Consider the following 13,260-nt stretch of genomic DNA (forward strand, 5'->3'; position numbering starts at 1 on the left):
AGGCTCTGCAGTTGATTGTTAATTAGTTAACAAATGTTAGTAGGATAACATTGCAGAGGTTTCAAACACTTACTATTTATTCATACTGGGGGCAAAAGGACACACCACACTTGAATTTCTAGAATTAGCAGGCATTTTTGCACAGAATATAAAAATCTCTGGCCTGGCTGTCATTCTGTGCAACATGCAAATCACTGGAGTCAGCTACAGGCTGTTTTTAAGTTTGGAGACTGAAGCTAATGCAGCCTCCCTGAGATGTTGGGCAAGGAGGGAAGGAACAGAAATGGAGTTCATGCAGTAGTGTATCCTGTCTCCCCTTCCTCCAACATGTCTAAGTTTGCCCATCGAAAGACTTAGAAGTGAGACAGACACGTCAAATATTTTGAAAGAAAAGCCTAAGCAGGCAGGTGGCTGTTTGCCACGCAGACAACAGTAACATGCTTTTACCAATTGCCTGCTTGTTTCAGTGAACCTAGGGAAAAAAGTTTGCTTAGGATCATACAGAACCAATTACCAGCTCCAAGAGAAGCATGAAATGCTGAAGAAGCTACCTGTTTAGTGTTAGTAGTTCTCGATTTTCTAAGAAAAAAATTCCATACAAGTAAAATAAATGCATTCCACTGTTGGACCGTAAGATGAAGTATTTCTGAGTTGCTCTCCTGATCACAAAAAGCGACTGAAAGAGGGGCTGTCATAAGTTTTCATACAGTGACATTCTACAGCATGATCAATCTCAGCTCCAATTCACAAGAAGATAATGTTTACACCTTGAAATGCAGAAGGAATCTGCATAGCAAGATACTTTGTTTTCACAGTGCTCAATCATAAGGTGCAAGTTTGAGAACAATCAATTCAGAAAGACATTATTCAGTAAGTACCAGGAAAAAAAGCCCAAACAAACATTGAGAAGTTGAGGACTCACAGGTGTTCTTTAAAGCAACCAAAAGAGCAACTTAAAAACAACCTGCTACAGACTGCTGCAGAAATGTTTCTATTGGTGACAATGTTTTTATTAATTGTATTGATGCATCCTGACATTAAAAGTTGCATGTAAATTAACTACTTTACCAACCTGGTATTTTCCCAATAATTGTTTTAATCTGTGAAGATGTGCACATAGGACTAAGTAACTAATAAACCAGCTTTTAATCAGATGGGCCTTACTTAAACTGTTAAAATTTGAGCATGTGAAAGTAACATCACACAGTTTGCGATGCTATATATAAAGCATGATTTTAAGTTCTTGTAACAAAAATTAACTGGAAAATTACCACAGTAAAGTATTTTTGTTCTGTTGTAATATGATGTCTGCGATACACTGAAGGAAAAACAAAGTTAAACTCTGGAAAAATCGCAATAACTTGAGTTATCTTTGCTATCTAAAACAAAACAAAACAAAAAAACATATCTCCCTTTTCTACTTCAAATTTCAGTCCTTCTGAAATATATTAATAAATATTTGCTATAGAATGTACAAGTAATACAAGACAACCTACTAATACAATATAAATAATACAATAAACTATGTCCCTAAAACAGCATCTGCTCAAATTCAAATAAGTCAAGGCTTTCCAAATCTGATCAACTACACACTGCCCAAAATCTGGCAAGCTGTGATTTAAGGTATCTTTTTTTACACCTATTACAGTAAAGGAGATATAAAAAAATTTAGTCTTTATGAATACCAATAAATATATTAATATAAAATGTTCTCTTCCTACATTGTGCGAATAAGTTTTCAGACTTCATTAGTGCAGGAGCAACTGACTGAAGGACTGTCTTGCTACTCCTTTCTAAGCACTCGGGGCTGGCCAAAACAAAACTCAGCAGCTCATCAGACAAATCTAATTCCTCTATTCAGTCTGTCTTGCTAATTCAACATACTTTAAGTTACTGAGTATCTTTGGGGTGGGTTTTTTTTGTTGTTTGGCTTGGGTATTTTGGTTGTCATTTCTGGTTTTGTTTTTTTATTTCAGTCTAAGTACATGACTTGGTGAATGTTTTGTGCTGCTTAAAAATAACCTCTGTGTTCCACAACAATATTAAAAACCTCTCTCAGTACTGAAAGATTGATTACATCAGTCTGAAGAAAAAAAGCATCTGATGATAGGCAGTGTTCTCTACCAGAACTTCAGAACTTCCTTAAAAAAATTTAAAGTCTTTGAACCACAGTAAGTTTTTGTGTCAGTCTTTCTATTCTGCAAAGAATTTTAAACAGTGATTTTAAAAAGTATCTTCCAGAAAAGAATGTCTTTAATTACAGTGAAATCTCACAAATCTCAGTGCATGTTGTTGCTGTGATTTATGCTAAGAAACAATGGCAAAACTATGAAAACCTAGTAATTTTCTTTCTTTATTGGATAGTCCAAATAGCATGGAGGAAACGGACACATTTCACAGATCTACGAGCCAATCGGAAATTTCTGGGTTCAATGTTTTTTCATCTCTTGTTTGAAATATAAACACACTCCCAGAAACAAGTGATGTATTATATCAATCATCTCACACACCAATATTTTCTTTCAGCTAAAATATGGCACTGGTTATTTTTATTACACTAGTTATGAGTACAAAGCTCAATATGAAGGATGTAGAGCAGCAACAGATGGCAAATTCTGCTAGCATATCTTCGACTGAATCATAGAATTGTTCAGGTTGGAAGGGACCTCGAAGCCCCCCCAGTGCCCCCCCCTGCCCTGGGCAGGGCCCCCTTCCCCCAGCCCAGGGGGCTCCCAGCCCCGTCCAACCTGGCCTTGAACCCTTCCAGGGAGGGGGCACCCACAGCTGCTCTGGGCACCCTGGGCCAGCGCCTCCCCCCCCCGCACAGGGAAGGATTTCTGCCTTAGAGCTCACCTAAATCTGCCCTTTTTCGGTGCAAAACCGTCCCCCCTCGTCCCATCCCCACCCCCTGACCCAGAGTCCCCCCCCACCTCTCCTGCCCCCCCTTTAAGCCCTGGGAGGCCGCTCGAAGGGCTCCCCGGCCCCTTCTCTTCTCCAGGCTGAACCCCCCAACTCTCTCAGCCCGGCCCCCCAGGGGAGCTGCTCCAGCCCCCCCAGCATCTCCGTGGCCTCCTCTGGCCCCGCTCGAGCAGCTCCGGGTCCTTCTGCTGTTGGGGGCCCCCGAGCTGGCCCCAGCACTGCAGGGGGGTCTCCCCAGAGCGGAGCAGAGGGGGACAATCCCCTCCCTGGCCCTGCTGCCCCCCCTGCTCTGGCTGCAGCCCAGGACACGGGGGGGTTCTGGGCTGCCTTCCCCCCACCAACCCCCCCAGTCCCTCTCCTTGGGGCTGCTCTCCAGCCACTCCTCGCCCCGCCTGCATACACACTGTGTCCCAACCCACACACAAGCTTCCATAAACCGTACTGCACATGAACAGGCTAATGGGAACGATAACGAGTTTTCAACAAGCATATTTACCTTCACAATAACAAATGCATGAATAGTCAATTAACGTGTTACACAATAACAGAAAATTCTGCCAACAGAAGACGATGACGAGCGCGTTTTTGGAATTGAAGAGATTCCCATTAGGAACGCTAAGGATGCACTGCCTGCTGCTGCCTTTCTGGGCAAGACGACAGAAATCCACAACAAACTGGGAAGTGTCCTGTTCACATTGTATTTCCAGCAGAGATGGCGTAAGTAAAATAATTTAAAGCAAATTAGGATATAGATTAGATGCTTTCTATTTAGACACATGCAATGCAAATGCTTTTGAGTACATTTATTAAAAAAAATGTTAAAAGTACAGCACAGGTGATAGCCTAAGGCTTTCCACACCACATACATACCACTGTGGGGTTTTGTTAAGAAGGTGAAAAGAGGAAAAGGCTTTGGCACCCGTGCAAACAAACAAATCCAGAAATTTTTCTAATGCTTATTCCCTATTCCCTTACAGCTGAATCTCACTGGAGAAAAGGCAATGTCTGGCACCACACTCTCCAGCTCCTCCTTTTCCTCACTTGCTCCCCAAATCTCTGCTACTTCTTACCCTGACTGGCACGAAAAAAACCTGCTCTTACCTTCTTGCCTTCAGTCCCTTCCTCTCCTTCCAGGACATTCTCCCTCTTGCTCCTGCTGCCCCTGGAGATGGCTCCAGCTAAGCTAAGGACATTTACTGGGCCGAACAGACGCTGTGCAGAGCCGCTCTTGTGGCATTTTGTCCTGCTGCCAGCTAGCACGAGTGCCTCCAGACAAGTGAATCCCACTGGAGCTTTTCCACGTGCTGCTCCGAGATGTACCTCACTCATAAGGGAATGGGGACTCGGCACTCTAAACTCCTATTTATGAATGCAACAAACAATAAAGGCTAGCTAATTATACAGCCTACACAATATCTACGAACCGTCTGTTTTGCAGATCCAATAGCTAAAGGGTAATTTTGTTCACTGCCCACAATTACCACCCCACGGTTGCATAAACAGTAAATACCTTAAAAATTCCCCCCATTGAGCTCTGATGCAGAAAGCAAGCTTCAGCTTGTATACCTTCAAAGGATTTACAATAGATTCCTTTTTTCTCTTTACTAATGAATTAATCACAATACCAATCAGAATATTAATTAGCTTTAACATTGATTTAAGGTCCACAAAAACTCACTACATTTCACTTAGAACACTTAGATCACTTCATAAGCAAAAGGCCTTACTACATGGAGACGGGGGGAAAGAAGTCTTAATTTTAATTATTCCTTGAAGAAAGGTTCAATCACTCTCAAATAAAGTAAAAAGTCACAGTTTTATTTTCCTCCACTAAAATAACAGCATAGTTAAAATTATTCTTAAAAGCCATTAAACAGGAAGTTGACTGATCTTTGATTTCTAGTGGTAAGTAAGAACTTTGTAAAATGCTATGCAAATTTAAATAAGAGGGGGCTGGGAGAGATCTATAAGACATGGCCATGGAGACATTTTGGAGAAAAATAGTAACTTCTTCCTCTTTTGTAACCACAATATCTTAAAATTGCAATAATAAGAGGAAAACACTTGTATATTAAAAGTATGCCTAACTTCTTTTTTTTCTATACAATTTCTGTTAAAAAGGCATCTCATTTAAAAACATTGAACTGATTTTCCCTAACTTTTTTCCAAAAAGTGATGTTGTCTTTGTTTGCCTGTATGAGTGGGATGCAATGAAAAGGACTAGAAAGTTAGTGGTAGCCACAGACATTCTTCACAGATCACTTTAAGCAAAGCCTCTGCACTCACTGCTCACTGCTGGATTCAGGGGGAGGAAAGGCAGAGGCAGAGGCAGGCAGCAAACTGGGCGAGCTGGAAGGCAGAGGCAGAGGGCAGGCAGCAAACTGGGCGAGCTGGTTGAGAGCTGGGCTCTCCCAGCCACGAGGCCAGACACTGCTCTTGAGGAAGTGCAGGGCTGACTCACGAAGCCGAACCCAAGAGGAGGACAAGCCTGTGCTGGAGTCACCTCCCTGACCCCGTGCCACAGGCCCGCTCCCCGCAGCGTGCAGCCCGACTGGAAGGGCATGTCCTCCCGCCTTTTAGTGGCTCAGAGAGCAGTTAAACCTCTGCGAGACACCAAAGAGCTTTCTCCTTAAGCCTTTTCTTTTAATGATAGTGTTGGGGATTTCATTATTTAAACATAAATCATCTACTGTGAAACTGAAGGAATCCTCCCTTCTTCCCGAGATGCATGTGTCCCTCCTCCACCCTGGAAGGAGAAGAAGTGAGGTACTAAGGGCAGAGAGGGAAAGAAGTAAAGGTCTGAACACCGGTGCCAGCTGCAGAGATTTTAACTGACAAGAAGATGCGATTTTCATCTGTGCAAGCAAAAACTTTGGGGACGTCACCAGCGGCAGCTTTTGGCTGTCCTCATCCACCTCCTCCCGCCCTCCGCAAACCTCCCCCGAGCAGAATAGATGAGCATTCCATTTGGATAAAGAGAACATGAAAAGTTATCCGATGAACTAGGACATATCACAGGCCTCAGAAAAGCAGCTGAGAATCAGAAAAGCTGGCGGGCATGCCCAGAGAACGGCCTGGCCCTGGCAGCCCCCCCAGCCCAGTGCGGTGCCGCGGCAGGAGCCGAGCCCAGCCTGCAGCGAGACAGGCTCTCTCACGGGCTCCAGTTCTGTGATCAGCCCTTCTCAGGTATTTACTCTCCATCTCAGTATTGAACTGCCTTATTGTCAGCAGTATTTGCAATCAAGATAGGAACAGCAGCATGCATTATTTACAAGTCATGCCCAAAATTCCAGCTTCAAGTCCAGGTTTCTGTTCACTTACACATAAAGCTATGCTAGCTCCATTTTTTTTTTTTTTTTTTTTACTAATTAGGGAGGAAAAGTTTGAACCAGTACAGTTTACTTTTTGGAGTGACAGTACATGCCATATTCATAATGATTTGCTGTCTTATTTTCACTAGAGAAAAAACCCCCACACAAACCTCAGCAAAAACTGAAAATTTCAGAATTTGGAATCACACCAACACGAGTTACTTGGGAGACGTACACGTGCTTTCTACACAAGATGGCAAGACGCTTTCTGTTGGCAGCAACTCTCCCAGGTCGTTTCCCACCAGCCCCTGGCAGAGGAGGCCCCTGCCCCAAGCCGGGGTCCGCAGCCCGCTCGGGAGGGCAGCCCCAACCCGCTGCCCCACACGTCGTGTCCCCGGTCCCTCACCGCCAGGCTGCCCCGGCCGCCAGCCAGAGCCCCCCCTATTGTTCAGGAAAGCCCCCCTGCTCTGATGCACTGGGCTGTACAGCGCCTGAAAGGAGTGCAGCTTCTCCAACAGGGGAACCCGATTTTAACCTAGACACACTGATCTGATCGAAAATAATAAGAAAGTACATGAGAGCAATGCAAATTATGTCTGGTAACAGGCTCATAGGTATTTTTTTCCAGACAACTACCACGAATTCTGCTTGCTTTTGAGAGATCTTTTCTACACCTTATTACAATAACTACGCTCTGGTAATAAACACAGTTATTCTTGATTACACTTATAGCAACCTCGTTAAGGTCAGCAAGATCCATGAACTGGTCAGTGCTTTCTTGCACCAAGTAAACAAACAGATAAACGCTTGCAGAACTTGCTCATTTTCAGCATCACAATTAAGAAAAAAAAAAAACACAACCAAACAAACAACAAAATTAAGACATTACTCACAGCGTCCCATCTTTCAGAATCACTTTAGCCTTTCATCTGTTATAAATGTATTTAAATAATCTACATAAGGTGAAGCAGAAGTACACAAAGTTCTTGCTTGTGTTTCCTGTTTTGTTAATACACAGGCTGTTTCTTCCACTGAGACTTCCCTCACAATGCATGCAGATTACCTATACTAAACACCTGACACAGCTTACTAATTAAGACTACTATTACTTTTACATACCACATGCTATCATAGAATATAAAAAATACCCCAAAATGCATTAAAGATGCTATTTCGCTAGTACATGAAGCTCCTATATAAAAGTAACATATCACTGTACTTCCCTTGTCTACATTTTGTGACTGAATTCATCTGTTGGTTATAAAAGGATCCCTGCATTACTACTATAAAAGCAAGCACCAAAAGGTGTATTATTGACATTTTAAGAAAAATTAGAACAAATTCTCCCCTCTTCTAGAAGACTACTCTCTCACAAAATTTGCTCCAGCTGCTATTTAACCTTAGCTTCTAACAAGATGAAAGTAAAAAAACAACAAAATTTTTACTGGAAAAGGCCCATCAGCTGTTCTACCTTAACTAAAAATATTAATAGAAACTTATTCCAGCAGCAAGATAGCACTTTACAAGCAACTGAAACAAAAGGAGGAAACAAGTGCAATCTGTCTTTTCACAGACAAGTTACATTCATTTGCATGTAATATTGTAATATTTAACTGAGGCGCTACAACACGTCAGTGCCAACAACAAGCTTTTCCCCCCAAAACACACTCCTCCCACTTTAAGCGTAATGGACAAGACCAAAGTAGTGTATCTCCATAAACTAAACAACTACATTTAGTAGGCTCCCATATTATTTGGCATTTATCTCAAAAATAGTTATTAAAGAGGAAAACGTTGTCATCCTTGCCTTCTAATCTCTAAACTCCAAGCAGACAAAAAAATAGGAATGCTGAAAAAACTAAAAAGCTAGTTAACGACACATTACCACTGCAAGTCCAACCACGCCTTTTCCTTCAAACAGTCAAATCTTGAAGCAATGACTAATGTAAAATTAACACGGAGCAGAAGGTTATTAAAAAAAAAAAAGTAGTACAAAGGTCTACAGGCCAAACACAAGCACTTCAGAAACATACAGTTCTTCTGCATTCTGAAGCACTGGCTGGGAGGGGAAAAGCACCAGAGAAAGCTCAATTCCTAAAAGATGATTTTCTGCGGCATTTAATAGTTCTACCTTCCATACAACTCCACAGTCACATAAATACAATGTTTTGCCGAAATAGTCTGGGTTCAGCGTCAGTATTAACATTATTCTTCCGAGACTTCATTTCCCAGCTGTCCTAGCCTTAGCCACGGTAGTTGTACTCAGCAATCTGCATCTCCGGGTGCACTCACACTTTGTTAGACCACTGCAGAGCGCCTCAGGTACAGGCAAAATCCATCAGCTAGCAACTGCCCACGTGTGCCACAGCGCTCCCCTAGACGCGCTCAAATCGTGCTACTTCTCTCCTGCTTGTTTTCGGTCTTTTTGATCAGAGAGGGAGAAAAAAAAAAAAACCAAAAAAAAAACCAAAAAACAAACAAACGCCGAAAGTTCCTCGCTCCGGTAGCCGTGCTGCCGCCGCGGGGGCAGCGGCCCCTCCGCCAGCGCTGCGGGTAATGGCTCGCAGCTCCAAGTTTCGCGGTCACGCAAAGGTTAAACCCCCCCCCGCCCCCCGCCCGAGCCGCGCTGAGGCGGCGGGAGCCCGGCTCCGGCCCGGGGCAGCCCCGGCTGGACGCGCCGCGGGACGGCGCGTGGCCGCGGTCAGGCGCGGCGCGGCACAGCGCGCCCGAGCCGCGGGCTCCCCCGCGCACGGCCCGCTGACCCTGCCCGGGGGGCGCGGGCCCGCCCGCCGCTGCGGGCGCGGTACGCGGTACGCGGTGCGATGCGCGGTGGCCCTGACTGCCGCGGCTCCCGCCTCACACACCTCGGCGCGGCCGCGGGCTGCGCATTCGCCGCCCGCCCCGCGGGAAGCCGGCGCGCCCGGGAAGGAGGCGGCCGCGGCTGCCGCGGGGCCGGCCGCCTCCCTCGCTGAAGACTCCTCCGGCCTCCAGCCGCCGAGCACCGGGGCAGGGGCCGGGGCGGCGGCGCCCCCCGCCCTCAGGGCCCGCGCGGCGCGGAGCGGCTTACGCCGCGCTCCGCCGGCACGCGGGGGGGGGGGGTGGTGGCGGCGGCTCCCCGGTCCCCCCCGGCCCCGTCCCACTCACCGCGCCGGGGCAGGAGGCGGCGCGCCCGGCCGCCCCCTCAGCGCCGCGGCGGGCCCGAGCCCGGGGTCTCCATGGTGGCGCCGGCGCCGCCGAGCCCGGCCGCGCTCCGCCCCGCCCCGCCGCGCGCGACGTCAGCGCGGGGGCCCTGCCCATCGCCCGCGCCCATTGGCCCGGCGCGGCGCAGGGCGGCGTCCCATTGGCTGCCGCCCCGCGCAGAGCCCGCCAATGAGCGGCGGGGGGGGGGGAGTGGTTGCCGTGGTTACCGATGCCGTGAGGCGGCGGAGGGAAGGCGCCGCCGGCCCCGCGGAGCGCAGCGGGGCGGGCGGGGGTCGCGGCGGGCCCGGGGCGGCCGCGCCCGTTGTGCGGGGCCGCATTCCCGGGGGAGGGCTCCTCCGGCGCCGCCGCCGCTGCGGAGCCCGCCGGCCTCCTCGCGGTGAGTGTCCGTGCGCGGCGCGGGAGCGGGCGGGGCGCAGGTGGCCGGAGCCGCCGGCTGCAAAATGGCCGCTGCGGCGCGGGGCGCGCGCCGAGGCCGCAGGTGCTCGTCCCCTCGCCGCCTCCCGCCCCGCCCCGCCCCCCCCGAGGCGGCCGTGGGAGCTGCCGCCGGTCTGGGGTCGCCGGTGGCGCCGGCGGCGGAGGCCCGCGGCGTGGGCCGTGCGGCCGCCCCGCAGGACGGACAGCCCCTACCTCCCCTCGCACCTTGAGGGGCGGAGTCGAGGCGCTTGTGAAAGATAAGGAAAATGCTTTCTCTGGTGTTTTAAAATATCGCTATTTTGAGGCTTCTAGTACTCAGCGGACTCTATTTATGGCGTGGAGAAAAGGAAAGCTTGGTCGTCTTTTTGAGTTATGTGACTCTCCGAACACAAACCCCCCCAGTTTCTCAGAGTTTTCTGCCTGGTGCCATTTCCTCTCCTCCCAGCCACCTGCTGTTGCAGTTGTGATGGGACACTAGCGGCTTCATTGACTAATACGATGATGACACTGTAAATGGCGAAAAGAAGCCAAGACCAAATTGCCACTTGAATCTTCCCAGAAGTGCCTGTATTCTCATTTTACTTGATTATGCTTTCACCTTTATCTTTTCCTGTTACTTGTCTACTGCGCTAAGGATCCAGGTATTCTCCTGTATGCAAGCTTCTTTTGGGGTGTAATACAGTGAAACGCTTTTGCTGTCTTAAGAAGTTGTCTTATTCAACCCCTTCCCCTGGTGCATTGATGCAGACCGTCTAACGATCCTGCTGAAAAATTACTGTGAAAATGCTACCTGCGTTTTTACTGGTATCTTTTTTTTCCATCTAGATTAGTTTTCCAGTTTAGTGTGCGATGGCACGCACTGTATTTTTAGCTTGGCATCAGGACACTGGTGCTACAACTAGAAGTATGCCTTTACCCTCTGTTCAGAAAGGAGCTGCAGGTGAAAAGCAGAGGGTAGATGAACATGGGGAATTACCTATAAACCCAGAATTCATATAGTTCCTTCTCTTAATTTCCCCACTTGGAATGTAATTGCTATGCTATATGTATAGCTATAGCTTTGTAGGCTATTGGTGTAATTTTTAACCTCTGTAATATTAGTTGCCATTTGTATGGATTGATACAGTACGAACTCGTTCGTGTAGTATGATCATATGCCAAATAGAAAATACTTGGCAGCTGTAAACAGGGGTCTTGATTCCTCACTGCCCTGAAAATCTGATGTTTCATACTATGTTGGGTAGATATAAAATGTTACCAAACCAGAATGGCGGTCTCCTTCTAGGAAACAGCAGTCCAGGGGAGTAATAGCAGAAACTTAGTAAAACAGAGTAACAAGGGTGAAATAAGATAATCAGGGGAAGGGTCCAATGGGAATGGAGAGCAAGAGAGAAGGAAAAATAAAATGTGAAATCCAAATAAGTAGATGGAGAAGAAAGCACAGAACCTGTGAGAGCAACTACTTTCATTGGTTGCTTTTACCAAAGGTGTATTGGATTAACTTCAAATCAGTCTCAGCTGGTTTTAACCAGTTATTTGGATATTGTTACACTGGGTTAGCTTCCACAGACAACAGCTTTTAGATAAATGAAGATACTTAGTTTCCCCCCCTGGTAAATAGAACCATTTTTTAATATTATTGTTGTGCCGGTGGAGGGCACAGTCTACTGGCAGGACATGAAAGGTGGCATAATGCCACCTCTGGGCCTTCCAGATTCTGGGTGGTTCCAGGTGCATGGCTGTAACCCTCAGCATTATTAGGAACAGGCTGTTCCAAGTGCCCTGTATCCCTGAAGGGCCATGCACGGCAAAGGCTCTCTGTATTTTAGAGTTTGCCACTTGGGCATATTGGGAAAGGGTAAGAAATAAAGGCAAGAAGAAGAGAGTAGTCTCAAGCCAGTTTGTTCTGGCACATCGGAAGTATAAAGAATTAAAAAGAATATTTTGAGGTGCTATCAGATTTGCAAATATTTTGAATGACTATCAGTGAAGAACAGTGATTTCATTCTATCTGGTATTAGTCATACAGCGATAGCTTTTTCATTTGTTTTGGCACCCAGAACAGACAATACATTATCTAATTTGACTGCTGAGTATCACAGGCCATCAATTCCCACCCATTTATCACTGTACTGAGCCCAGTAAGGACTAAATATGTTCTGGAAAGGCACCTCACTTTAACTTTCCAATACGAAGAGCTGCATGGTGTAGTGATTCTTTTGATTTCTTGTTCCATTAGCTGATAGTAGCCTTTGTCAAATACATGTTTAAACTCTTATATCAATTTTAGGATCAGAAACAAACAAGTACTGTTTCTTTTGATTCACCTTCCTTGGGATGTGACTTGAAAGTAAGATGATCTTTCTTTTTCACTCAGCGTCAATTGGAAAGCACTGATTCCATTATGCTTGCAAATCTTATAAAAATCTAATGGCATGTTTTCCTTCTGAACCTTTCTGGTTTCTTATGAGCCTTAAATCTGATCTCTTAAAATGATTGTGCTTGTTTTCCAGCTTTTTAGACGAGCAATTTAGTTAACGGGTATTTGCTGGTTGTTTTGCTGCTGTTGTGCTCCTTCAGTATTTCAAGTCATTAATTTGTTTTTCTGCTTTGTTTAATCTATTCTTAAATTAATTCAAATTGGAGCCTTTTTTTTTTTTTTAATATTCCGCAGATGTTCACAGTCCTTGCACAATGCTGGCATACCTGTCTTTAATTTTAGTGATTATTTCTCTATTTTCAAGATTACCTAGCTGTTCTCATTTGATATAAGTATGCAGGCAGTTGCTAGAAATTGGGAAATATCGCTACAGAATGCTTGGTCCTTGGAAATGCGGGATTATGAAGATAAATATTTGCCGCAAAAACAGTGCTGCCTTTATTTCTCTGTTGTTTGGGTTTGGTGGTTTTTTTTTGTTTGGTTTTGGTTTTTTGTTTTTTGTTTTTTTTTTTTTTTCTGGAAAATATTTAGTGCTACCTGTTTTTATCTGTAATCTCTTAGAGGTACTGAAATTACAAAGGCTTGGAAAAAAATAACCAGAGAAGAGAGTGATGCTCATGGCAGGCTAACTGAATAAATGAGCAGCTGTGTAGCATTCACAGGGGAAACTGTTTAGATGTGTAGGTTTTTTCCCCTCATTAAAACCTACAATTTGATTTCATAAGTTACTGCAAACCATTGCGTTGATGGCACAGCAACTCAGTCAATCATCATACAATTGACTTTGGGTAACTTGGAAACTGTAATTTCATTTGATTTAAAAAGCAGTAAATGTTCTCCTGCTTTTTTATTGTCGAACTGGGTAGCGGTGCCACCTGATAGAATGTGTATTTCTGAAGTAGTAGTGGACTGACATTTTGCTGTTTCAGCAAGGTGTTTTACAGAAATTTTAAGTTTCAGATGGTGGCATTCAAA

At 45.8% G+C, this 13,260-nt stretch overlaps 1 protein-coding gene across 8 annotated transcripts in view; it reads left to right on the plus strand.

The window, feature by feature from the left end:
• Positions 1–9,654: 9,654 nt before the first annotated feature.
• Positions 9,655–13,260, plus strand: part of CCDC148 (coiled-coil domain containing 148) — a 107,079-nt gene continuing 103,473 nt past the window's right edge. For all 8 annotated transcript variants that reach the window (XR_004407007.2, XM_032992674.2, XM_032992675.2 and 5 more), the window contains exon 1: positions 9,655–9,807. The gene's annotated coding sequence lies outside the window, so the exon portion shown is untranslated. The remainder of the gene's footprint in view (positions 9,808–13,260) is intronic.

Source organism: Tyto alba, unplaced genomic scaffold (assembly GCF_018691265.1).
Source record: "Tyto alba isolate M040663 unplaced genomic scaffold, T.alba_DEE_v4.0 Super-Scaffold_7, whole genome shotgun sequence".
Lineage (NCBI taxonomy): Eukaryota > Metazoa > Chordata > Aves > Strigiformes > Tytonidae > Tyto > Tyto alba.